This window comes from Felis catus, chromosome A2 (genome assembly GCF_018350175.1).
Source record: "Felis catus isolate Fca126 chromosome A2, F.catus_Fca126_mat1.0, whole genome shotgun sequence".
In the NCBI taxonomy this organism is placed as follows: Eukaryota; Metazoa; Chordata; class Mammalia; order Carnivora; family Felidae; genus Felis; species Felis catus.
In genome coordinates this window covers 59,002,400-59,028,596 of record NC_058369.1, presented here as the reverse complement: position 1 = coordinate 59,028,596, position 26,197 = coordinate 59,002,400, and the positions used below count along the sequence as shown (strand labels likewise).

At 50.1% G+C, this 26,197-nt stretch overlaps 1 long non-coding RNA gene across 2 annotated transcripts; it reads left to right on the top strand.

Moving 5' to 3' along the window:
- Positions 1-2,303: 2,303 nt before the first annotated feature.
- LOC111557277 lies at positions 2,304-4,552 on the top strand. 2 transcript variants are annotated; one of them, XR_006587966.1, is made up of 2 exons: positions 2,304-2,534; positions 2,891-4,552. It is a non-coding gene; the product is annotated as an uncharacterized LOC111557277 (long non-coding RNA). The 2 variants fall into 2 exon arrangements; XR_002737204.2 differs by having other exon boundaries at positions 2,855-4,552.
- The last annotated feature ends 21,645 nt before the right edge of the window (positions 4,553-26,197 follow it).

The window sequence follows — 26,197 nt, the reverse complement described above, 5'->3', positions numbered from 1 at the left end:
AGATCTGTGTGCTGAGCAGGGGCGGTGACATCAAGGGGCTGCCTCTGCTAGTGGCCCCGGTGCCAGGCAGAACACTGACCTCCAGGTGATGGGGCAGGTGATGGAGGTCCGGGGGAGCTCCGAGCGCCCTGCCGAAGCCCCAGGCGGCTGCCCCTTCCTCCTGGCCTTCGTCCTGGCCCAGAGGCGACAGGCTAAGCCCCTTCCCCCTTGAACCTATGTCCCCTTCCCGCGGGCTGCCAGCACCCTCTGCCCACAGCGCCAGCGGCCTCTCGCAGCCGACACCCTGCCTCCTTGTTTCTATGTGGTCCGTCCACACGTCCACGCGTTGCCACCACTCTGCGTGTTAGTGGCGTCATTTATATCGATTAGTGACACCCCAGAAGCCCGTGAGTGTCTGTCTGTCTCTCAAGTCTTCTCTGTGCCTCTGGAGGTCCGGCTAGCTCCATCCGTGATGGACCTTAGCTTCTGCCAAGGCCTGAGGGCAGTGTTTGACCCCAGTGGCTGGCCCCGTGGTCCGCTGGGGCCTCTGACTCATTCTCCCGGTGGCCTACTCTGTGCCAAGCTCCAGGCTGGGCTGGGGACGTTGAGGTGGACACAAGTCTCCGTCCCCGCCCTCCAGGAATGCCTGAGCCGGTGCGGTGGGTTGGAGCACACACAAGTGCACACAACCTGTTAGAACCCAGGGTGGAAGGTGGTCCCTGCTGTGACTTGACCCAGCCTGTGGGCCAAGAGGGCTCCCTGGAGTGAGGAGAGTCTTGAAAGATTTGCCTGAGGGGCAGAGCTCCAGGCAGCCGGGGCTAGGGGCCACGCAGGTGATGAGTTTGGGGTAGTGGGGGGGGGGGGAGCAGGAAGGGAGGGAGGGGCTGGGGGTGGTGAGGGAGTAAAGAGGCATGGCTGGGCAGTGCTTTGTGCCCAGGTAGCTCCTCTTTCAAGGTGAAGGCCAGGGGCGGGGGCAGGGCTACCGTCTCAGCCCCAGCACTCCAGCCACGTGGCCTTGGGCATGTCACATTCTTCTCTGAGCCTCAGCTTCCTCATCTGTGAGATGGGCCAGTGAGAGCTTGAGTCGGGGCTGTCTATGCAGGGACCACCACAGGAGTTCCCAGAAGGCTTTAATTAAAGCCACAAGCAGGTTGAGTCTGGTCCCGTGCGCTGGGGGACGTAGCGAGGCGACACGTGCACAGATCCCTGTCTGGTCTGCTCTCCTTGGTGCCCCCCACCCCCCACCATTCCCAGAGTCTGGATCTGAATGCCAGAAGGGCACATGGGGCCTGTGCTCCGTAACGACTGGCCCCAGCTGGAGAGTTTGAACCTGGGGCGACTCATCTGGAGGCTTCTTCAGGCACACGTCGTGCGGGGGAAGACTTGGGCTGCCTGTGTGGCCGCTTCACGTGGCCTGGAGTCCCTCACCGCACGGTGGCCTAGGTGGTTGGACCCTTACGTGGAGCCTCAGTGCTCTGTAAGCAAGGGCTCCAGGCGTTTCCTGACCGTGAGTCTAAAGCTGTGCCGCACTCTATTGGCTGAGTCAGTCCCAAGCCCGTCTAGCATAGGGGCATAGAGCCCGCCTCTCATTGGGAGCAGGGCTAAGGAGTCTGCGGACATGTCTGAGGGGCACTTTGTGTCAACCAAACATTATGTGCTTTCTAGGATTACTGGCAGAACTCCCTGCCCAGAAACTTCTCAAGTGGATGCCTGACATTCCACCATTAGAGCTTCATTTCTTTTACTTGAGGGTTCGATCCCCATTAAAAACGTTGTATCCCAGTAAAAGTCTCACCTTCAGCCATCTTAGTCACGATGGCTTCAGATCCTCCCCGTGACAGGTCTTGCATAAACCCCCAACAGATCCCAACATTTTCAGGATGAAAGCCCGGCTCTCAACCCGCTCATCTCTCCTGCACCTTCTTCTTTCATCTTCACTCCTCGCCCTGTGCCCTCTCCACTGCCAGGACTTTGATCCCGTCTCTTTCTCTGCCTGGGAAACCCCTCCTGAGACGGGCAGGCCCAGCTCTTCCTCTTTCGGTCATTTTTCTCATTCCTCATCTTGGTCCCTATCCATCACGGGCCCTCAAAGTGTGTGCTCTCTGGGGGCAGAGTGCCTGGTATCTGAGCCAAAGTAATTTGTAAGAACCCACTGGGCACTTGGTGCTGGCCTAGCCAGGGCTTTCAGCCAGAATACCACCTGCCACTTCTCCTCCTCCATATGGCCTGGGCTTCCTTGTGACAAGGTGGCCAGGTTCCAAGGGTGAGTGTCCGAGAGAGAGAGAGGGAGGGAGGGAGGCAGAGGGTGCCGGGTGGAAGCCATACAAGCCACGTTGCCTTCTAGGACCTAGTTTTGGAAGGCACACACACAGTCCCTCCTGTCGTACTCCGTGGTTTGCCTGTTCTGGTCGTTGCACGTCGATGGCGTGTTGTAAGATGGGCTACGTTGATGTGACCATCTGCTACAATAATGTCACCTTCCCCATTGGGCTGTTGTGAGGAGCTAATTAATTAGGCAATCCTTGCAAGGAACTTCAACCAGTGCCTGCGAAGCTGTAAGTACCTACAAATGGTCCCTATTGTTAGTAAGTGCTGGAAGAATTGATGCCTGGCAGTGTTCGAGCTTATTAAGGGAGACTTTACGTCATCTTGGGGAGGGATGGTCATGGGAGATTTTCTAAAGGAGGTGACATTTTAGCAGGGATCTGAGGCAAAGTGTCAGGAGAAAGAGTTCCAGGCAGAGGATAGCGTGTACAAAGGCCCTGAGGCCAGTGTGTGTGTGTGTGTGTGTGTGTGTGTGTGTGTGTGTATAGAATGAACTGAAAAGAAATCTGTGCTCGAGGACTGTTTTGTTTTTGTTTTTATTTTTTTCCAGGACAAAATGAGGATATGAAGTCTTGTCTCATTTCAGGTGAGGAGGACCAGACCATGGTTTTGGCTGCAGCAGAGGCCTGAGGCAGGCCAGGGAGTTGGTGCAGGGAGCAGTGAGGGGAATCTGAGTGCACCTGCTCCTGCGGGGCCAGGGGGGCATGGATGGAGGGCCAAGCCCTCTAAGCACAGCCTCTGACCCAAGAGGCCTACCCAGCACTACAGTCACCACACACCCTGAATGCCCAAGCCTGAGTCTGAAGAGTGGGTCCCCTCCCTCCCAACGGAACAGATCCTAGCCCTCACTCCAGAACAATCACCTGCCACCCTAAGTCTGAGGGTAAGCTTTTGGCTTGGCCTTCACGTTAAGTCTGAACTCCTGCCAGACCCCAGGACCTTTGCACCACTACGTTCTACCCCAGAAATGGCCGGCCAAGTGCTGAGGCTGGAGTTGGCCCTTTTTGTTCCCCTGGGGGCTGGGGCACAGCGGCTCTGCCCTGCCCTGGGTGGGAGTGGGTGACACCGAGCTTCCCCACTCCCTGTCCCTTATGCTACTGCCCAATTCAGTGGGAGGGAAGGTTACCTCCTAGAGCTGCTGTGTGGCTCTCTTTGTCTCAAAGAGCCTTGAGAGACGGCAGGAGAGAGATTTAATTGCAGCCTGCCTGGGAACCTTTAAAGCATTGACCTCTCTGGCCACACCCCAAGGTTGGCACGCTTTAATTAAAAACAAAGTGCTGCTCGGAGGAGCCCTGCCAAGCCTGGTGAGCCTGGTTCACCTGGGCTGCCTCCCACGGCCACCACGGGATGGCCAGCTGACCCTCCTCAGGGGGGTGCTGGGTCTGTGCCTTCACGGAGGGTGGCGGTTTGGATCACGGTTGCTGGGTTGTAATTTTCTGATCCGTTGGCTGCAGCGAGAACAAAATCAGTGTTCTGGACTTGCCCTCTTTTGAAACCCACCTCCTTGTGGATTCTCCAACTCCTTTTCCCAGTTGGCATGCCTCTGAGCCACGCTGGTCTGTGCTGGGGTAGCTCTGTGGCTGTGCCACGAGGCTGTGGCCAAAACAATGACAGAGGCCAGTGCTGGTGGCCCACCCCAGGTCCTTCTTCCTAAAACCATAGCCTTTATCTGCTGGGGCAGCACAGCGTGGGGGCTGAGGTCAGACCCTGAGCCTGTGGCTTCCTGACTGTGTGACCTGGGGAAAGTCATTCAACCTCCCTGAGCCTGGCTCCTCACCTGGGCAGTGGCGAGAGGCACCGAAGCCTCTCAAGAAGAGTGTCTGAGGGAGCAAAGTGTCATGTGTGGACTTGGCTCATGTCCTTCTGCCTGGACCTGGGATGCCTGGTCCTGCACACGCGCATGCTGACTGCTCACAACTTCTAGCACCCGTGTCTCCCTCCTGAGGTCCCTCTCCCCAGACGAGCTTAGCAGCCTGGAAGTTCATGGATTCTGTGCCCCTGGAGTAACCCTCAGTCCACAAAGGCCAGGAGCTGGTAGATGGATACTCCCAGCTTCCCCATCCTGCAGCCCGGTGGAGGGCCATGTTTTTCTCCGTAAATTTGTTTACATGATTTCTATTTTACCTTGCGTAGTTCTTTGTGTCCTTGGCTTTATCTCAATGAAGATATACCGTCTACTTATTGTTTTTTCCAAAAATTTTAATTGTGGTAAAAATATACACCACATAAAATTACCGTCTTAACCATTTTTAAGGGTGTGGTCAAGTATGTTCACTGTTGTGCAACCGATCTCCAGAATGTTCTTCATCTTGCATCTCGTCCCCGTAAACACAGACTCCCCCATCCTCTTCCTCTTCCAGTCCCCCCGCACCCACAATCCTACTTTCTGTCTCTAGGAATCTGACCACTGTGGGGACCTCGTGTAAGCGGGATCACACAGTATTTCCTTTTGTGACTGGCTTATTTCGCTAAGCACAATGTCCCCAAGGTTCATCCATGTTGTAACGTGTGTCAGAATTTCTTTCCTTTCTAAGGCTGAATAATATACTATTGTATGAATAGACCACGTTTTCTTCACCCATTGATCCCTCCACGGATACTGGTTTTTGTGAATAATGCTACTTTGGGCTATTGTAAATAATTTGCTATGAACATGAGTGTACAAATATCTGAGTTCTAGCTTCCAATTTTTCTCAGTCTACACTCAGAAGTAGGATTGCTGGGTCATAGGTATTTTTACATTCAAGTTTTTGAGGAATCACTATACTAGTTAGGTTTTTAAAAATTTTTAATTTAAATTTTAGTTATTTCACACACGTGCAATTTTGGTTTCAGTAGAATTCAGTGATTCATCACTTGCATTCAACACCCAGTGCTCATCACAACAAGTGCCCTCCTTAGTACCCATTGCCCATCTAGCCCATGCACTAAGCTATTTAGTTTGGATTTGCATTTACCTACTGATCAGCTTCTAGAATAAAACCTGTATCTTTTCAGGGCTGTTTGGATTGTGACAGAACATTCAAGCTAGCTCTAACAAAAATGAAAACTTATTGGCTCATGTAACTAGAAGTACAGGATGATTTTGGCTTCAGGCATGGCTGGATCCAGGTGCTCAAATGATGTCTGTCCACCTCTTGGCTCTGCTTTCTTCTGTGTCCAATTTGTTCTCAGGCAGGCTTTCCCCAGGTAGTAGCCAAGAGAACCACTGGTAACTTCAGGGTGACAGCCTTCCACAAGAGGGAAGGTGTCTCATTCTTAATAGTTGCCGTAAGGTCCTAAAGAGGGTTCCCAGTGAGCGAAGTGTGAAAATCCTCAGCTGGTCACTGTGGTCAGGAGTATGGGACAGTCTGACTGAGCAGGTGTGGATGGGTCAGGAAGTGGGGCTGGGTCAATTCTACTTGGGCCACGAGCACCGAGAGTGGGCACCCCAAGCAGGGTCCACGGCTGGCAACAGGCTGGTGCTGCCCTCTTTGGCTGCTTTGCTGGGGTTCCTGCCTTGCCACGCAGCCTTCGCCTTTTCCGGGTTCCCTGCTCCTGAGTTCATGGTCACCTGTCCACCTGACCCCTCCCATCGGGGCAGCTCCTCCCCTGCTGTCAAGATTCTGGGAACTGAGGGAGGCCATTGGCAGTAGGGAACGTGGGTTTGGCGGGTGACTGAGCTGCTGGAGGGGGACTGGCCAGAGCAGGTGTGGGGAGTTAGCGTCACCCAGCAGGAGGGGAGGAGTGCAGGGCCAAGCATTGGCAAACCAGGGGGCGGACCCTAGCTGGCAGCTAAGGGTAGTGGAGTCTGGAAGGGGCCTGTGGAGACTCTGGAGAGCGTCCAGGGCCAGCTCTCAAGGGTGGGGCTGTGGGGCCATTTAAGAGGACCCATGTTGGACTCTGGGGTCATAGAGATGCCCAGAGATACACAGACACCTTGAGGGGCTGCACTGAGCTGCGGGAGACAGATAATTAGGCAGGCAACTTGAGTGACTCTGGAGAGAGAAAGTGATCCCTAAAAGAGTACTGAAAGCACTCTGGGGACAGAGGCTGGCGGAGCAGATGACTTTGACTCCCTCACGATCAGATCTGAGATTCCCTAAGACGTGGGGTGGGGCTGAGGCGCTCAGGGAAGACTCTGGCCTCCCAGGGTCCAGCCGGTGCAAGCCCGAGATGAGAAGGCAGCGTTATCCCCATCCCCCTGCCTCCCACCTCCACTAGGCGCCGGATGCCTGGGTGGGCCGAGGTGGGCAGACCACCTAGCTGAGGCCCCAGCACACCCACAGAGGAAGGGCAGACGCTTGTGTTTTATAATCAGAGTGAATTAGAAGCCATATTGCACTGGGAATTCTCCTCGTCCAATGTTGCATACTCTCTCGAGATCATTGGAGGCCCCCTGGTGTGTCAGAAGCCAGGGCTGGGTAAGGATGTCATGTTCTCTTTCAAGGTCTCCAAAAGGAGCTCCTGACTCGCCGGCCCCTCCAGCCCTCAGCTTTGTTTTCTTTCTCACCCACCAGCACACCTTCCCTTCTCTCTCGGCTCTCCGGTGAGTTGCTAAGCTGCAAAAGGAAATCGCGAATTCAGTACACTGTGGCTCAGTGGGGATAACAGCTTGATGCGCGAGCACCTCACCGACCCACTGACGTGCACACCCACACATGCACGCACTGGGTTTAATAGTGGATGAGGCCTGAATTCGGGACTTACAAACTCAGTTGCCTACAGGGGCCAGGAGGTGACACAGACGAAGGATGTGGGTGGGGGAGACTATAGGGGATGGTGGAGACTGTGGTCAACCCCAGACCACCTGGGGGATATCCATGCTCATTCCCAGGCAACCATTGCCACGCAAGAATGCTACCCCAGGGGGATAAATCTGTGGGTATTTCGAAAGAAATCAATGATTCTGATTTTTAGATGCTGGCAACTGGTTCACATTTTTATGAGACATGAGGTGGGTCTGCAGGCTGGATTTGTGCAGGAGGCACCCTTCATCTAAGAAAGGGACCTGTGTGGGTGGTAAGAATAATGATGGGGGGAGGGGAGGGGACGGCAACATTTTAGCATCTGGCAGTTATTTATTAAGTGCATAGAGGCAGGGGGATGCAGAGATAAACTAGACAAATCCAGGGCTCGTGTTGTAGCAGGGAGCGTGCTGTGACACAAATAACCATGCCAATCATTATTAACGACAGGTTACAGGTACGCTTGGTGGGGCCAGGCACGGTGCTGGGAGATGTCTCACCCTGGTTTCGTTAACCCTCCAGGGGCCCTGCCGTCCCCACCGGGTGAGCTGATACCTGCTGATGGACTTTCCTGGTGACTGTGACAGGAAGAGAGAGTGTGGATGGTGCCGTAATCTGTCTCCACTGTGGCTCCAGAACTCTACACACGGACCCTCAAGGCTGGGTGGGCTTCCGACTTCCACAAAAGCTGCAGCTCGTCCCTGTGGTGGGGATACAACCCCTGCAGCTTGAGCCTCATTGAACAGACACTCCTTATGGCCTTCGTTCTGAACATGTTCATCGACTGACGCCATGGAGCAAAACTGAAAGAAATATAAATCCAGGGTACCCGTTGGGTGTCTGTTTCCGTGAGCCCCGACTGCTTTTGTCACTGACGCACTCTCGGTAACCATGTTTTTACATGAGCCGCCACACTGGCCATGGTGGGTGCCGTGACGGGTCGTTGGCCTGAACCTGGCCAATCAGAGAGCTGCCCTGGGAAGTTTTTCAGCTGGAACTGGACAGGAGTGGCAGAAGCTGCCACTGGCCGAGCTTCTCCCATTGTGGAAGGAGCTGGCAGGCGGCGAGGGAGGAGGGACCCACCACTCAGAGGGGCACCCAGATGGGGACAGGCGGGGGCACCCCGGTGGCAGGGGGCCTGGTTCCTGATGTTTCCCCATGCCCCTTTTCATGAGATACCTGCGTCTTCCCAATAACTCTCTTTTAAAATTTTTTTAAAAATTTATTTTTTAGTTATTTTAAAATTTAATTTTAAAAATTGTGATAAAAAACATATGACACAAAATTGAACATTTTAACCATGAAAAAAGTTTTTAATGTTTTTATGTATTTTTGAGAGAGAGAGAGAGCAAGCAGGGGAGGGGCAGACAGTGAGGGAGACACAGAATCCAAAGCAGGCTCCAGGCTCTGAGCTGTCAGCACAGAGCCTGACGTGGGGCTCGAACCCATGAACTGTGAGATCATGACCTGAGCTGGAGTCAGACACTTAACTGACTGAGCCACTCAGGCGCCCCGACATCTTACTCATTTTTAAGTGTCTAGCTCAGTGGCATTACTTACATTCAAGTTGCTGTGCAGCCGCCCCACCGTCCATTCACAGAACCCTTCATCCTCCCAAACGGAAACTCTGTCCCCGTGAAGCACAAACTCCCCATCCCCTCCCCCAGCCCCTGGCACCCCCATCCCACTTTCTGTCGCTGGGGATCTTACGACTCTACGGACCTTGTGTACGTGGGATCACACAGCGTTTGCTGGTGCTCATTTCGCTTAGCACAATGTCCTCGACTTAACGACCACATTTTGCCCCAGCAAGTTCAAGTGGGGATTTTGTTGTTTGCAACCAGAATGACACTGATGGCTCATGCAGTCACTGCGACTTTTTTCCCTAACAACCCAATTCAAACTGTAACATAGAGCATTATTGACAGAAATACAAGCACCTGTGTATAAGCTCAGTGCCTTTTCTCCACTAAGTCCAGCCGGTTCAGTCACTGCCTGACAGGAATGTTGACTTTTCTGTCATTTTCTTCTTATCTGGGTCGTCGCCAGTCTCATCTTGCACATGGCCTCACTGCCTACGGTACCGAGCCGTGCTCTGCCCTGGGCTGCCGACCCTGGCCAGATGTGGGGTTCCCCGGGGTGCGTGGCGGGGTGGGGGGCCTGAAGTGTCCGACATGGCCTCGAGTCTGACGCTGCTTGTGATTTCTTCCTGCAGGTGCAGCCAGACCATGCTGGAACCATTCTCAGGCGGGTTTCAGCTTTTGCTCCGGGCCCTTGGCATTTCTCAACATCCAAATCCCTGCTAGATCTCCGTAACCTTCATGGTTTTTACCACCTGGCTTTCTGCCGATACAGGGTTTCTAGTGCCGGTGGGTCAAGTACTTAACCGTGCGGGCAGCTGTCCCGGTGACCACTGCCTGCACTGGGGCAGGCCGCCCCCTGCATTTGCCTGTCCTGAGTCCCCTTGTCTATGTGAGCCTCATCCCCACTGGCCCTCCCTAAGTAGGAAGCAGAAGCCAGCGTTCAAGGGACTTGGATACGCCTGGAGTCCAGGATGTGCTCAGACAACACCCCGGGGCCAAGGTCACGTTTGGATACTGTGTAGGTACGGGCCAGGGGGGAGGGAGGGCGGTCAAGGCAGGGGCTCAGCGGGGCCAGCTGGTGCAGGGAGCTGGTAGGGGTGGGTGATGAGGTGGCATGGGGGGTTGCTGACAATTCAGAGCAGCACTCCCCCCCCCCCCCCCACCTCGGGAGAATGACCTGAGGCTAATGACAGCTGCTGATTGGGAAGTTATGCCACATTCTCCCCCTACTCAGCAGCCCCCTGGCCAATGACTGACCACCATGGGGTGCAGAGGGCCAGCCCTAAGGGCAGGAGGAGCTCTGAGCTATGGTTCTGCCCCTGAGCTCTTCTGGGATCCGGCTCCTGCTGAGGCCATGTGCTCACCTGTTTCTTGCCTGTCTGCCCTGCATCCCTCCCTTCCTTTCTGTAGACAGCCCTCCTTGAAAGTTATGTCCCCTGGTTCCTTCTCAGCCTCTGCTTCTAGGAAACCATGGATGGGGTTGAGCTGGGAAGGGAGAAGGCAGTAAACAGGAGGCCGAGTTAGCAGTGCATCTGAGAGGGGCTGGGACGGGGAAGGGGCTGGTGTCCTGGCGAGACCAACCGAGTAGGGAGAGCCGGTGAGGTTTTCGCAGAGAGGGGTGGCCGGGGGCTGCAAGCCCCTTCTCCTGGCCCCCAGGCCCTGGGTTGACACTCAGCAGTTTGGGGGTACCGCTACCGTGTGCACCCTCAGGTACCCGGACGGGTTAGGTGGATGCTATGGAACATCTTCCATTTTAACAGTGGCGCGTTCACGTTCATAGATTTTAGCAATCGATGACCCACCTGCTGAAGTAGGATTTCAGGGCTATTGTTCCGCAGGGAGTATTGAGGTCACGCTAAAGAGAAAACGGTTGATGTCTTTTGTGAAAGGTGGTAAGGCAGACTTTATCCGGGATCATCGAGATAGGTGTGGGGACCACACCCACCATTAGGGTTTGCAGTTGGGGGAGACTGGGCGCATCTCTGGACACAGCACAGGCCAGTGGGGATTCACAGCCAGGGAGCATGGTGGGCGGCAGATGGAAAATGAGGAAGGGGAAGTGAGGATTCTTGCTGGAGTCAGGCTGGGGTGCCAGACAGCGCCTGGGGCAGGGGTGGGGCTGGAAGAGGAAACCGAGCAGATATTGAGGGAGTTCAGCGTGGGGCTGGGGGAATGAGGAAGGGGTCAGGTGAAACTGACTCAGCAGGGTTTTTGCTAAAATGGAATTTTATAGGGAAGTGCCGAGGTGGGCCTAGTGAGGGCTCATGATCTTGACTCTTGGGCCCAGCAGAGTTGTGGTCAGTGCCCGAGACAGCAACAAGGAGCAACGCCAGTGGCAGGTGACCATGGCATGCATCTGTGGGACAGAAGCTTGGGGAGCACGGGTAAGGGGGAAGGTTTGGGGTGAGGAGGTTGGATTCAAGGCCTGGGTCTGGAACATCCCTGCTACCTGAGCAGGCGAACTTGTGTCCTCTGTCTGGTCTGCACAGACAAAGGGGCTGGCCTGATCCTGTGTCCTGTGAGGCCTTGCTGGTCCTGGGAATCTGGTGGCCAATTTGTGATTCCTAATCCTTGTCCTGCGCATCAGGCAGTGAGTAGCCCAGGGCTCAGCATTACAGAGGGGTAGGGGGAGGTCCCCTCCGCCTGTAGACAGGCTCCAGCCCTGAGGCCTGAGCTTGCCTGCTGGACCCTGTCTCCCACGCCAGGAGCGACCCCAGTGTCGGCCGGGCACCTCACTCTCTTGACAGGGCTGTTCAGAAACAAAAGACCAGGAGGTGGCCCAGATTCTTGGTCACTTCCACAGCTGCTCCCAGCCCCTGAGGAAGTCACCAAAAACCAAACGGCGTCCACCTAATTCCAAGTGTTCAGAGGAAAGACGTCGGCTCCTTTAAGAAAAAGGAATAGCTCCAGTCAGCAGAAAGCTGGTTGTGGAAGCCGGAGCCCAGGTAGTAAAGCAGCTCAATTGTATGCAAATGTATGTACCTGTGGGGAGGGGGATGGGTGCTGCCTGAGGAAACCCAGAGAAAAAGCTGCTGATCAAAGGCGGCGCTGGATCCCAGCTTCTCAGAACCCAGAGTCTTACAGCCTTAGAATAATTAGTGCTTACTCTCAAGAAGCCGAAGAAGAGCGGCGGAAAGGGAGGACCTTGCAGTTCACTGAGCGCCCACTTTGTCCAACGGGACCGGGCTGCATGGAACGCATGCCCCCCCCCCACGGTCCCCTCCAGCGGTGGGCCCGCCCAGCACCTGCTGAGCTCAGACATTGGGCTCTGGGTCAGCCCCAGGCAAGTTCGGCAGCTGAACCTTTGACTTACAGCCATTCCGCAGTGAGATGTCCTGTGAGTGTCCAGGCGGGCCGGGGTTCAAAGACTTAATACAAGAAAAGAATGTAAACTGCCTTACGTTTTGGTATGGATTGCATATGGAAGTGATGGTATTTTATTTTATTTTATTTTGTTTTATTTTATTTTATTTTTCTTCCTACTAAAATTTTTTTTAAAAAAATGATTACTTATTTTTGAGAAAGAGACACAGAAGTGTGAGTGGAGGAGGGACACAGAGAGAGGGAGACACAGCATCTGAAGCAGGCTCCAGCCTCCGAGCTGTCAGCACAGAGCTCAGCGCAGGGCTTGAACCCACGAACCGAACCCTGAGATCATGACCTGAGCTGAAGTCGATCGCTTAACTGACTGAGTCACCCAGGTGCCCCTGAGTGATGGTATTTTAGTTATGCAGTAAAATCAAATATATTCTGCAAATTAATATCACCTGTCTGCTTTTAAAAAATGTAGCTACTAGAAAATTGGAACTCATGCATGTGGCTGTCATATCTCTGAGGCTTGATTGAACGGTTGCCTTGGAGGAGAGATGATGAACTGACTTCTCCAGCAAGGTCAGGGCCCCTGTGGGCCCGAGCGCTCTCTTGGGACCCTGTGCAGCTACAAAGCCCAGCAGCTGTGGCTTGTCCCTCCTTGGCCGCGGGCTCTGGAGACCTACCTCCTCTCAGGATACACCTGCTCCCAGGATAGTGGTGACACCTGTCCTCTGGGTTGTTGGGACGATTAAATGAGATTCCTGTTACCAACAAGGTGGGAAATAATGAGACAGAAATAGTGACAGGTGCAGCATCACTGGTGGTTGTGGCTCTGAAGGCTGTGGGGTGAGGTGACAGTTGACAGAAAAGTCCCCGTCACATACGTGGTAACTGTCCAACGTCAGGGAAGGGAGGGGTCCTGTGCCTCCACGGCCCACGGTCTTGGGTGAGCAGTCAGGTGCCACTTGTGGGAGAAAATGGGCTTGGCTCCATGGGAGGATTGGTGAGGGGCCTTTGAGGAAGTGACAGCTGGCCAACCACGGTCCTTTCTGCAAGGAGCGCTGGCAGGCGAAAGCCCCATTTTATCTGACACACTCCCAGCTCTCGGTCATGCTCTGCGAGGAAGCAGAGCATCAGTGGTTCTGAGCAGTGAAGGGATTGGACATGTGGGCATACGTGTGGGGATGGTGACCTTGGCTTTGTGTCATCTGGGGGGGGGGGTGAAGGCGTTCCCAAGGCCGAGCCGGGCAGAGGCAAGCAGAATCTGGGGCCCTGGACTTACCCTAGCCCCTGAGCCTTTCCCTGGTGCCTTTGGGCCTGGATTCCGGGCTCACACTTGCCCCTGCGACGTGCACTTTTGCTCTTGTCTCCTTACGTTCCGCTTGCACTGTTCTGTACATCACAGCGGGAAAGGCAAAAGGGGGGTGACCAGGGCCCTCGCTCATCTTTTCATTTCAACAGGAAGCCCCATCTCACATGTCCATGGGGGCTGAGGTCCTGGGACATCCAGGAGCAGTGGGGCTGTGTTGAAATGGAGCGTGGGGCCTGTCCAAGGGGCAGCTGAGGACGATGCTTGTCACAGGGCAAGGTGGGCTTAGTTCTGCCAGGTCTTCCTATTTACTGAGAAGTTGGACATCTAGGCTTTTGGGTAAAATCTCATTTCTTTTTTTTTTTTTTTTTTTTTTTTAACATTTATTTATTTTTGGGACAGAGAGAGACAGAGCATGAACGGGGGAGGGGCAGAGAGAGAGGGAGAGACAGAATCGGAAACAGGCTCCAGGCTCTGAGCCATCAGCCCAGAGCCTGACGCGGGGCTCGAACTCACGGACCGCAAGATCGTGACCTGGCTGAAGTCGGTCGCTTAACCGACTGCGCCACCCAGGCGCCCCAAAATCTCATTTCTTAATATTAGCAGTAGCTCAATGATAATGAGGAGGAGGAGGAGAAGGACAACAGCATTATGTGGGCCAGATAAAACAAACCTGTGAGTTGCGTCCCTCTACGACCTTTGGACCACCTCTGACCTCTTGAGTATCTGTTTTCAAGGTCCAACCTGTTCCTGGGACCCTGTATCCTAGCACAGGCCCTAAGGGATGAGTGGCAGGGGTTCTAGTCTGGTCTGGTCTGATCTGGGCTGGTCGGGTCTGGTCTAGTCTAGTCTCTTCTAGTCTGATTGAATCTTATCCCCATCCACTGATGATTTCCTCTGAGAGGAAACTGTTAGGCAATGAGTAACACAGAAGAGTCCAGCATTCTCTGCCCTCAACAAGTTCCTAGTCTGGCAGGCAGTGAAGACAATACAATTAAGGTCTTCATGATGAAGCAAAATGCACTGTGTCATAGGAGAGGAATGACCCACATATTGGATTGTGTTCTGTTTTTTCCCGGTTTGGACTGATTTTCCTTTCTTCTTGGGCACAGTTTCTTGTTTTTCCTGTAGAGAGTCACAGGCTCTCTACCCTCCATTGTTGTGGCACAGTGGGGGTTGTCTCCACCCTCCAAGTGTCCAAAGGGGAACACATCGTGTGGGCTTAGACAATCAGAACGTTCTACTCCCTTCCATTCCCATGGTGATGGGTTCAGGGTGGACATGTGACTTCAGCTAGGCTGACGAGATGCATTTCTGGAAGAGAAATTCTCTTTTTGTTGGTAAGAATGTAGGATTGGGACAAGTCACATCTGCCACCACTTGGTATAGGGCTTACTTGAGAATGCGGCCAACTCAAAAAAGAGACTGTGACACTCTTCATGATGTTATTTAGACCTAGATCAAGCCATACCTGAAGTTTTCAGTTTCTGGAGCCAATAAATTCCTTGTTTTGCTGAAGCTATTTTGAGCTGAGATTCTGTCACTTACATCCTACAGAATCCTGTTCAAAACAAATACCATGGGGTGGGGGTGAATTTGGGAGTCATTTCCTCAGGTGTGAGGATCCAGAAAAGATTTCATGGAAAAGGTAGCACTGGAGCAGGCACACAGGCCATATTTTGATGGTCAATGAAAGGGAGGAAAGTATTCCAAATGGAACAGAACTCATAACACGAGCTAAAGCTTGCAGGCAGGAAAAACAGCACGTTTGGATAACATAGAGAAGCCTAATTTGGATAAAGCATAGAATACTTGTGGGGTCCACATGAAAGGGCAGCAGTGCACAGCGAAGGAAACAATCAGCAAAACTAAAAGGCAACCGACGGAATGGGGGAAGATATTTGCAAACGACACATCACATAAAGGGTTAGTATCCAGAATCTATAAAGAACTTATGCAACTCAACACCCAAAAAACAAGTAGTCCAGTAAAGAAATGGGCAAAAGACATGAATAGACACTTCTCCAAAGAAGACATCCAGATGGCCAAACGACACATGAAAAAATGCTCAACGTCACTCATCAGGGAAATGCAAATCAAAACCACAATGAGAGACCACCTCACACCTGCCAGAATGGCTAACATGAACAACTCAGGCAACAACAGATGTTGGCCAGGATGCGGAGAAAGAGGATCTTTTTTGCATTGTTGGTGGGAATGCAAACTGGTGCAGCCATTCCAGAAGACAGTATGGATGTTCCTCAAAAAATGAAAAATAGAACTACCCTACGACCCAGCAATGGCACTACTAGGTATTTATTCATGGGATACAAATGTGCTGTTTCGAAGGGACACATTCACCCCAATGTTTATAGCAGCACTATCAACAAAAGCCAAAGTATGGGAAGAGCCCAAATGTCCATCAATGGATGAATGGATAAAGAAGATGTGGTATATAGGTACAATGGAGTATCACTCAGCAATCAAAAAGAATGAAATCTTGCCCTTTGCAACTACGTGGATGGAACTGGAGGGTATTATGCTAAGTGAAATTAGTCGGTCAGAGAAAGACAAAAATCATAGGACTTCACTCATATAAGGACTTTAAGAGACAAAACAGATGAACATAAGGGAAGGGAAACAAAAATAATATAAAAACAGGGAGGGGGACAAAACATAAGAGACTCATAAATATGGAGAACAAACTGCGGGTTACTGGAGAGGTTGTGGGAGGGGAGAGGGGATAAGTGGGTAAGGGGCACTAAGGAATCTACTCCTGAAATCATTGTTGCACTATATGCTAACTAAGATGTAAATTAAAAAATAAATAAATTGTTAAAGGAAAAAGAAAGAGCAGCAGTGAATAAAGTTGGAGAGATTGGTTGGAACCAGAGCATGGGGTGGGGCTGGGGCTTACATTACGTGCTAAGAAATGGTGTCTAGTGTGTGAGGTAATGTGACCCTTTGGGAGGGTAGATGGAGCTGTGCTTTCCTGAGGAAAGCCAAGGTCTATTTTAAGAAGAGACAGTGGTGGGGTGCCTGGGTGGCTCAGTCAGTTAAGCGTCTGACTGCAGCTCAGGTCATGATCTCACATCTCGTGGGTTCAAGCCCCGTGTCAGATTCCATGCTGACAGTGTAGAGCCTGCTTGGGACTCTCTCTCTCTCCCCCTCTCAGCCTCTCCCCTACTTGTGCTTTCTCTACCTCTCTCTCTCAAAATAATTAAACTTTAAAAAAAAAAAGGAGTGAAGAGACAGTGGAAACAGGAAGGTGTGATTTTTAACCTGGTGACTCTTCGTACCATGTGGGTAGATTCTGGGGTGGATACTGACTCTTCCCCGGGCCCATATTCCTTTGATCATATCCATAGAAATTGGTGAGGGAAGAGGTTGAGTGAATTACATCAGTGTCTCTTGTTGAACTAGTATGCAATTAACTCCTGTATCTACCTAGAATTTGTGTTGCCGTATAGCAAGAGGTGAGCAGGTAAGGTATTTTTTTCCTTCAAATTATTAGCCAGCTGTTCCAGTGCCATTTGTTCAGTAATTTGGTCTTTCCCTGCTGAATTCAAGTTGTCCTATTTAGCATATTGTACATTTTTATATTTAACAAGGGCCATTTGTTTTAGACTTTCTACTTTGTTCCTCTGTGTTCTTATACTGTTCCTCATATTCTTTCTATGCGTCACACTTTTAACTGTTATTTCACAATAGGAATCCCCTCATTTATATATATATATACATATATATATATATATATGTATATATATATGTACATATATATTTTTTTTTTTTTTCCTAAAATATTTTGGCCATCCTAACTTACTTAGCCCAAAGTATATGCTTGCGGATTATTTTGTTAAACGTTGATTTTGAGAGAAATAAATTTAGTCTAGAAATTACTTTGGGAAGGAACAGACAACTATAGAATACATACCCATCCCTTCGTGGAATATTGGATGACTTCTATCGTCGGCCCATTGTAGCTTTGTAATTTTATTGATATAGCTCATGTACATTTTGTGAAAAGGTTATTCCTAGATAGTTTATGGCTTGGGGAGTTCTGTTGTATTTTATACCTTGATTATATGTTTATCTTGTATGACTGTTCTACTAAAACTTTGTGATATTTCTAGTAGTTAGCCAGTTGATTCTATCTGAAAATAACCTAGTTACCTCTTTTCTAATCATTAAAATTTCTTTTTCTTGTCTTATTTAACTGGCTAGAACTTCCAGGTCAGTTTAAAATACTATCAGGAATAGCAGACATCCTTGCTTCACTTCTGTACAGTTGGAAATGCCTCTAATAGCATGTTTCAGCATTAAGAATGACTTGATTTTAATTTAAGATAGGTATATTTTCTCATGAATAAGAAAACTAAAACATAATATGCAGTAGAGGTTGTATGTGGCTTATAAAGCCCAAGGTATTTATTATCCGGGCTTTTACAAGACGAGTTTTCCAACCTCTGATCTAGATGATTGCATAGATTTGTATATTCTCTGAATTATTGATGTGATCCTCTTTATATTGAACCATCTTGAATCCCTGGGCCAAGCTTGGATTTTGACCCAAAGCTACTGGGTTTGCCATCGTTAGGAGGACGAAAGCAGGGTCCGCATTTCAGACAGTGAGGATCATGGGCACCTGGCCACGAGGACAGAACTCACGAGCACCGGTGTCCTGGGAGGGATGAAGAAATCTTGGCAGAAAGGGAACATTGTATTTCATGGGGGTGTTTTGCCATTGCATATTTGGTTGAGTTTTTGGTGGCCTTGGCCCTTGGGCAAATGGCATCATTGACTATTTCCAAAATGTATTGACAGCAGGATTGGGGACATTGGCTTCACTCCCCAAGGGGTCTCTCGTTTGTTTCCTGGGAAGGAGAGAGTAGCCAGCGGAGAGCTGGTGCGCAATGGCTACCTGGGTGAGGTCTGGATCCTTCCTCTAATGAACAGCCTCTGTGGTCAGCTCTCGTGGCACTAGGATCTGAGTCGGAGGGTTGTCACAACTCTTGCTGCTATGAGTGGTCAGAAGGTGAGCCCCCTTTGGGTCATGAGGCAGTGTAGGTTTGTGTAGGTGTCCTCAAAGCTTGAGACGGCTAACCAGGATGTATGCCGTCAGAACTGATCAGGATAGAGATAGTCACCGTCTTCCGCCCTCCATGTCTCTGTTTCAGAATAGGGATCTTGCTGTTTAATTTGAAGTTGAATTCTCCCTAGAATGCAGTAAAATACACAATGGTGAGCAGCGTGTGTATTTGTATGTTTGTGCATACACGTGAGTACGGAAACGGAAGCTTCCACAAAGCACAGCATAGGAACAAGATGCATGGGTAGAGACAATTCCTAAATAGAACTAATTCAGTGGAAACAAGAAGCTGGGCCTAGAGATGAGCATAAGAACGTAAACTCCTCAGTAATTACAGACCTCCAGGCAGTGGTGTTGATGGAGCTGTGGGCTTCCGTGGAACGTAGAATGAGGTGTTCAAGTCAGTCTTATCTGTATTTAAGAAGCCAGCAGAGATCATCCGTCATCCAAGTTACTTTTAGAAAAGACAGCAAAAAAGATAAAATTCAATGCCTAGAAATAAGCCCTGTGGACCTTTTGGTGGCCATTCTTCTAGATTTTTAGTTATGCTTGCAGACAGACACTCTTAAGTTGGCTGTGAGATAATAGAAAAAATACTGATCTCTGCTCCTGGATCCTGACACAGGAATCCTAAAACCCCTGTGAATTCTGAAGTGATAAGGGCACTCGGAGCATCTTTTGCTCTACTGAGGTGATTCTGGGTGGGCTCCTGGATGGTTCCTGGACTGGGGGCTCGTCACCAAAAAGACCAAGCCCTGATTAGAAGCTTGGCATTTTCCACCCCACTTCCCACCCTTCGAGAGGGAAGAGGAGCTGCAAATAGAGTTAATATTTGATCATGCTATGTGAGAAAGCTCTCATAAAAATCCCAATAGTGTGGGGTTCAGAGAGCTTCCGGTTTGGTGAACAACCCAGATCAGGAGGATGACATACCCCGAGTCCATGGGGATAGAAACACCTGTGCTCAGGACCCTCTCAGATCTCATTCTATGTATCTCTTTATCTGGCTCTTCATCTGTATCCTTTATCATATCCTTTGAAACTGATAAATGTAAGTAAATGTTTTCCCGAGTTTTGCGAGCCACTCTGGCAAATTGCTCAAAGCCAAGGAGGGGGTTGTGGGAACCTCCGATCTCTGTGGGTTGGTTGGAAGCATAGGTGATAGTCTGGGCTTGCAAGTGGCATCTGAAATGCGGGTTGCAGTCTTATAGGACTGAATCCTTAACCTGAGTGCCATGAGACCTAAGGAGAAAAATGCTGGGTGTTTATCTTCTTTAAAGAAATGTTTATGCAAATCCTTTGCCCACTTTTAATCGAGGTCTTTTTACTGCTGAATTGTAACAGTTACTTATATATTCCGGATACTAGAACCTAATCAGATAATATCATTTGCAAATATATTTTCCAATTTTGTGGGTTGTCATTTCACTTTCTTCCTCCAAAGCACAAACTTTTAAATTTTGATAAAGTCCAATTCATCTATTTTTGATTGCTTGTGTCTTAGGTATAATATCTAAGAAAGCATTGGCTAGTCCAAGGTCACAAAGATTTATCCCTATGTTCTCTTCTAGTAGTTTTATAGATTTAGCTCTTACATTTAGGTCTTTTCTATTTTTAATTAATTTTTCTATATGATGTGAGGTAGGGGTTTTTATTTGTTCAACCTGTTTGTGTCTTTGAATCTAAAGTGTGTCTCTTGTAGGTAGCATATAGTTGAATCATGTTTTTTTTTTTAATTTTGAAAATATTTACTTATTTTTGGAAGACAGAGAGAGTGCAAGCAGGGGAGAGCAGAGAGAGAGGGAGACACAGAATCCAAAGCAGGCTCCAGGCTCCGAGCTGTCAGCACAGAGCCTGATGTGGGGCTTGAACCCATGAACTATGAGATCATGACCTGAGCCAAAGTTGGACGCTTAACTTACTGAGCCACCCAGGCACCCCTCTGAAGGCTTTTAAAAAATTGTTGTCTGTGACTTTTCTGAACGAATTCTGTAATGTTTGTATTCTTTGTCATGTGTGGTCACTGAATTCTCTCTTGTGTTAGCTTCACGGTCAGCCAATGTTTGGACAGAGATTTTCTGTATTCCTGGAAACATATCATATCCTCTACTCTCTGCTGAGGGGTGCTGTGTGTGTGTGTGTGTGTGTGTTGGGGCATGCCTTCAATTCGACACATGACCAGGTAGTTTACAACTCCATCTCAGCCTTCACTTCCTGCTTATGCAGATTCTGTAGGTCGGCCAGAGGTAAGAGTTTCAGGGCCTCTTCAAGCCTTTTCTGAGCAAGTTCTCAGTCCTGAATATCTACACAGTCCTACACACCTGCATGGTCCCTTGGAATCCCATTACTCTGTAGGTTCATGTTCCCAATGAACATCTCATTCCTTAACTTTTCCTTTTAAGCTTTTTGGTGAATGTAGGATTTGCCCCAACTGTTACCCAAGCATCCATAATGCTTGACAATCACCTTTGACGGGTTTTGACAAGTAACTCCAGGGGACAGGCTGTTCGAGCTGGGTGAGTTCCAAGTCAGTTTCAAGTAAAGACAGTTTTGCAAGTGGGGTCTTCCAGGAAACCGCCAGATAGACCAAATAGTGACAGTTTTCTGGGTGTGGGGCTGTAAAGGAACCCCCATCTTATCCTGCTGCCTCCCTGGCTGCCAGCCTTGCTGGTTTTCACCATAATTGTGAGTTCCTGGCTTTTAAGGTATCATGGAGCTCTGGAGAGGGAAAGATGGGCTAGGAGAAGCTAAAATAGCACAAGGCTCATCATTTTTACTGAGAGTCAGCCTTTTTTTTTTTCTCTTGATTAAACATCTTCAGATTGCCGCACGCTTTTGGTTAATTTCCAGAGCTCCAAAGTGTTGATTCTGATCATTTTTGCCAGATTTCTCATTGTTTTTATGCAGGAGAGAAACGTTGGATGTCCTTACGTAGCCATTTTTCACTGCTGTCACCTCTCTGAGTGATTTTTGACTCTTACTTTACATACAATCGTAATCACTTTGGTTTCCCACCCACAGTGGTTCGGATGGCGCGATTGGAGAGGCAGAAAGTGGGTGCTCTACTTATGCATTCTTTACCGCAGTGAGCGTTTCTTCTCCCCATTTCTTTTCAAGTCACAGAGACCTGCTTGGATATCAGAACAGGAATCTAGCTGTACTGAGCCGCGGAAGTCGGGAAAGACCTGCTTCCCCGTGCCTCATTGTCTGTCCCTGCTCCATTTAATGAGTCCTGTGCTCGCGGAGGTTTGAAGAGTCTGGGGCTCTGGCAATTAGCCGACTCAGTTTTCTGTCCCTGCTCTGAAGACCTCTCAGCATAAGGCCCCCCCACCCTCTGCTTCTCCTTGTCTCCTTCCCATCCTGCACAGCTGGATGGCAGAATAATGACTTTATTAAGCGCATCCTGCACTTAATTCCCCAAGGATGTCAGTCCATTAGGAAAGACTCAATCTGCCACCAGCAGCCACACAGCTGGTTTAGTCTCATCTGTCCAAACCTGGATGGGGGTCCAAGGGAAGATGCATATGAGCTGCTCTTCAGGACCGCCTGATTCTCTGTGCCTGGGGCTGGCCCTCAGGGGAGGCACCATCGTTCAGCTGAATGAGCCCCTGAGGTTCCACCTGTCGGGGCAGAGCGGGTCGCACCTCTTATCTGGGGTGGGATCTGGGGTCTGGGGTCTGGGCGTCAGTCAGCATCCAGAGGTCTGGGAGGGGCCCAGGATAGGAACTCAGGTAGGCACTGTGGGGGTTTGAAGGGCAGAGGGGGAATTTACAGAGTCAGGGAGGAAGGAGGTGCAGGACTCAGGAAACGAACCAGCAGATAAGGTCACAGAAGACATTTCCTTGAGGGTACATGCTGCCTTGAACGGGAGCAAGGTTATTTACGTCTCCAAGTCTGAACACATGATGTGTCTTTGGGCCTGAACCTTCTCATCTGTGAAATGGGGATGGTGATTCTCCACCTTCACAAAGCCCAAGGTCAGAGACGACCTATTCCTTCTTAAGAAGCAGGGGTTGGAGGTGCCTGGGTGGTTCGGTCGGTTGAGCGTCCGACTTCGGCTCAGGTCATGATCTCTCAGTTCGTGAGTTCGAGCCCCGCATCGGGCTCTGTGCTGACAGCTCAGAGACCGGGGCCTGTTCCAGATTCTGTGTCTCCCTCTCTCTGCCCCTCCCCCACTCTCTCTCACTCTCTCAAAAGTAAACATTAAAAAAAGAAGAAGCAGGGCTTGGACTCTGCACACAGGGTGGCAAGTGCAGGTGCGATGGCCTTGCTGCTCCAAGGTGACTCCACTCTACCCCACTGTCCTGTTCTGGCCAGGGGTCCTGTGTCACACAAGACTCCTCTGGCCGCAAGGGAAAGAAATCTGACTTCGCTTAAGCAAAGGGCAGACGTGATTAGCATATGTAGCTGGAAAGTCTTGAGAGGTCTGGTCAAGTATGTTGGGCCCAGGCTAACACCTGTAGAAATGAGTCTCTCCATATTCCTCCTTTGTTCTGCCCTCTGCATAGCCTCCTTCTCAAACAGACTTAGCTCACTTTGGGTCCCAATGGCCACAGCTTCCATTCAACCAGCTTACCAAACCCAGGGGACAGCAGGGCCCCCAGTCCCAGCCTACTTCTCGTTGGTCAACACTGGGTCCTGCGTTTACCAGAGAGCCAGCTGTCTGAGTCTGAAAGTTCAGGTCTAGACCACGTGCCTATCCTTGGACAGGGAGTGGGGCAGGACTGGGGAGGGAACTCTGAAACCAGGGGGGGAATGATTTCCCCCAACAGCTCAGGGTACTGTTACCAGCAGGATGCCAGGCGGGCTAGACTATCAGGTCCTGTCTCAGTCTGCTCAGGCTGCTATGACAAAGTACCCTAGACTGAGGGGCTTCAACAGCAGACAGCGATTCCTCACAGTTCCAGAGGCTGGAAGTCCAACATCAAGGTGCTGGCAGATTTGTTTTCTGGTGAGGACTCTCTTCCCGGCTCCTAGAAAGCCACCTTCTCGTTCTGTCCTGACATGGCGGAGAGACTGAGCAGACTCTGTGGTGTCACTTCTCGTGAGGACACTAGTCCCTTCGCGGGGAACTGACCCTCATGCCTCTTCAACCCTAATTATATCCAAAGGGTCACATCCCCAAATACCATCACACTGGAGGTTGAGGCTTCACATATGAATTTGGAGGGGGGGGACACGTTCAGTCCCTAACAGGTACCCATTGCATGGCATAACCGGGTCCCACCCACCCTTAGGGCTACATCCTGTGGTGGCTTTGCAATCCTTCTTGTCTGCAGGCCCAGCTCCTGGCTTTTCTTGGGGGGGGAGGGTCTGGCTTGTCCTCACCCATGGCTCCCTGCCCAGCCAGACCTCACTCCACCTTGAGCCGCCGTCCCAGGGCAGTCCTCAGCCCCAGAATTCTTGCACCCCGCCCTCACCCCTGTCCCACCTAAGCCCAAAGCGGGCCCTCTGAGAGTCAGAGGGCTGAGAGGCAGTCTGCGTTTCTTGTTCAGATCTTGGCCAATCCATTGGCTGATTGATTGATTCATTCATTCATTTCTCTGCTTATCCCCTCATTCCTCCAATACTCATTCACTGAGTACCTAAGATGAGTAAGGTGCTATCCTAGGGAAGGCAGAAGTGTAGAAAATTGGTCTCCCATGGCCCCAAACCAAAGGGACTCCCCTTCTCCTTGCCAGGCCCTAAATTAATCCATTTAAAAACAGTTTCATTGAAGTATAATTGCCATACAAGAACTGTGCATAATTAAAGTGTACAATTTGATTAGTTTTGACATAATATATATCTGTGAAGCGATCACCCCTATCAAGATAATAAGCATATCCGTCACCCTCAAAGCTTTTCCATATGCCCCTTTGTGATTCCGTCGTCCTTCCCCTCTGTCCCTCCCCCCCACCCACAGGCAACCGCTGATCCGCTTTTGGCCACTGTAGATTTGTCTGAATTTTCTAACCTCTTACGTAAATATACCAAGGGAGCATGAGTTCCTTTTGTCTGGTGCTTTCACTCGGCAAGGCTACGTTGAGATTCACCCATGTGGCTCACTCTGGCAGCCCATGCCTCTGGTTGTTGAGTGGTATTCCATCGTACCACAGTTTACCCACTTACCTCTTGAGGGAATTTGGATTTGCTGAGACTATTCACGTACAGGTTAGGATTGTGAAGGGACACGATGGAAACCTGACAGCTTTATGATTGGTGACTGCAGAGTTCTGGATCTTAGCACCCAGACGGCCCCAGGGCTGGGTGCTTGGAAAATGTGAGAATGTGTTCGACCATGGACCAGCACTTTCTACCCCGTGTTCTACAAGAAATGAGTTTGACGTTAAAAGGTTTGGAAAATGCTCCCGATTTTTGGATACTGGTCATCTTTATTGGTTTGTTAAAGGCTCTGAGAAGCCCTGTAGTAAGGAAAACCCAGTGTCGGATGAGCTCATTTGGCCATGCAGCCTCCTGCCCTCTTTTGTCCGAGCGATGATTGTAGGTCTCTCGTGGAGGTGGATGGATGAGCGCAGTTCTGGACCACAGTGCTGCCAGCACACGAGGGACATGCATCGTCTCTCACCCCAGTGTGTGGACATTTCACCTATCGGGTCTCGTATGCATTCACAATTGACTTATGGTGTTTTAAATGATAGATATTGCACACACACAGAAAAGCATTGAGAACAAAACCACCAACGCTCGTAAACAACACACGATTTGTGTTGCATTCTCCCTCTCTGTTTGTGTGCGTGTGTGTGTGTGTGCGTGTGTGTGTGTGTGTGTGTGATTCAAAGAAGTAAAACCTCACCAATATAGTTAGAAGCTTCCTGAGTGCCTCTTCCCCATCCTACTACCTCTCTCTCCTTCTTAGCAGAAACCACTATTCTGAATTTGGCATTCCTCCTTTCCAGACGTATCTTTATTCTTTTACTGTGGGTGTTCTTGTAGCTCTAGGATTGTCTTCCATATTTAAAAATTTCACAAATGATAAGATACTGTGTGTAAAACTCTGCATCTCTCTTTCGTTACACATGCGTTTTACATTTAACGGCGGCTCCTTAATTTTAAGGGTTGCGTAGTGTTCCATTGAATGAATAGACCGCAATTCACGCTCCATTATCTGGTTGGTGGATAAACATGGTGAGGATGCTAATTTTTCTCTAGAATAAACAAAGCTGTGATGACAATTTTTGTGCTTGTCTTCTTGGCGCATATATGAGAGCTAGGGATGAGCGGCTGGGTCATGGCATAGGGGTATCGGGGACTACCTAGATATTGCCAAAATGTAGGCACCAATTTATACTCTTATTTGCACTCTAAGAGAGTTCTGTTTTCTCTCTATCATCACTAACAATTGATGTTGCAAGACAGGTATGTATCCACGTAGGTATTTTAATGGGGGTGGGACCCTCAGGCCTAGACCCCCAGGGGCCTTTATCCCAACTGTACTCTCACTAAGTGAATGATTTGGTAGCGAGTCTGTTGCACTGCCCAGCTAAGTACAGGGACAGGCTTGCCACTTCCAGGGAAGAAGGCTCTGGAACATTAAGGAGGTGACTCTCCAGGGGTCAGGGTCACCTACTGAACCCCTGCAGGACTTGTGACCAGCACAGTATTGTGGCATCAGCTCTGGAAGTCTAAGGCTTTCCCAGAAGCTGTAACAGTTCCTACCCGACCTCAACAGTCCCGGCTCCTGACGTCTGGGTGTTGGACTCATAATTCAAAGGTTTGTTAAGGTCTTTTTTTTTAATTTTTTTTTTAATGTTTATTTATCTTTGAGACAGAGAGAGACAGAGTATGAACAGGGGAGGGGCAGAGAGAGAGGGAGACACAGAATCTGAAATGGGCTCCAGGCTCTGAGCCATCAGCACAGAGCCCGACGCGG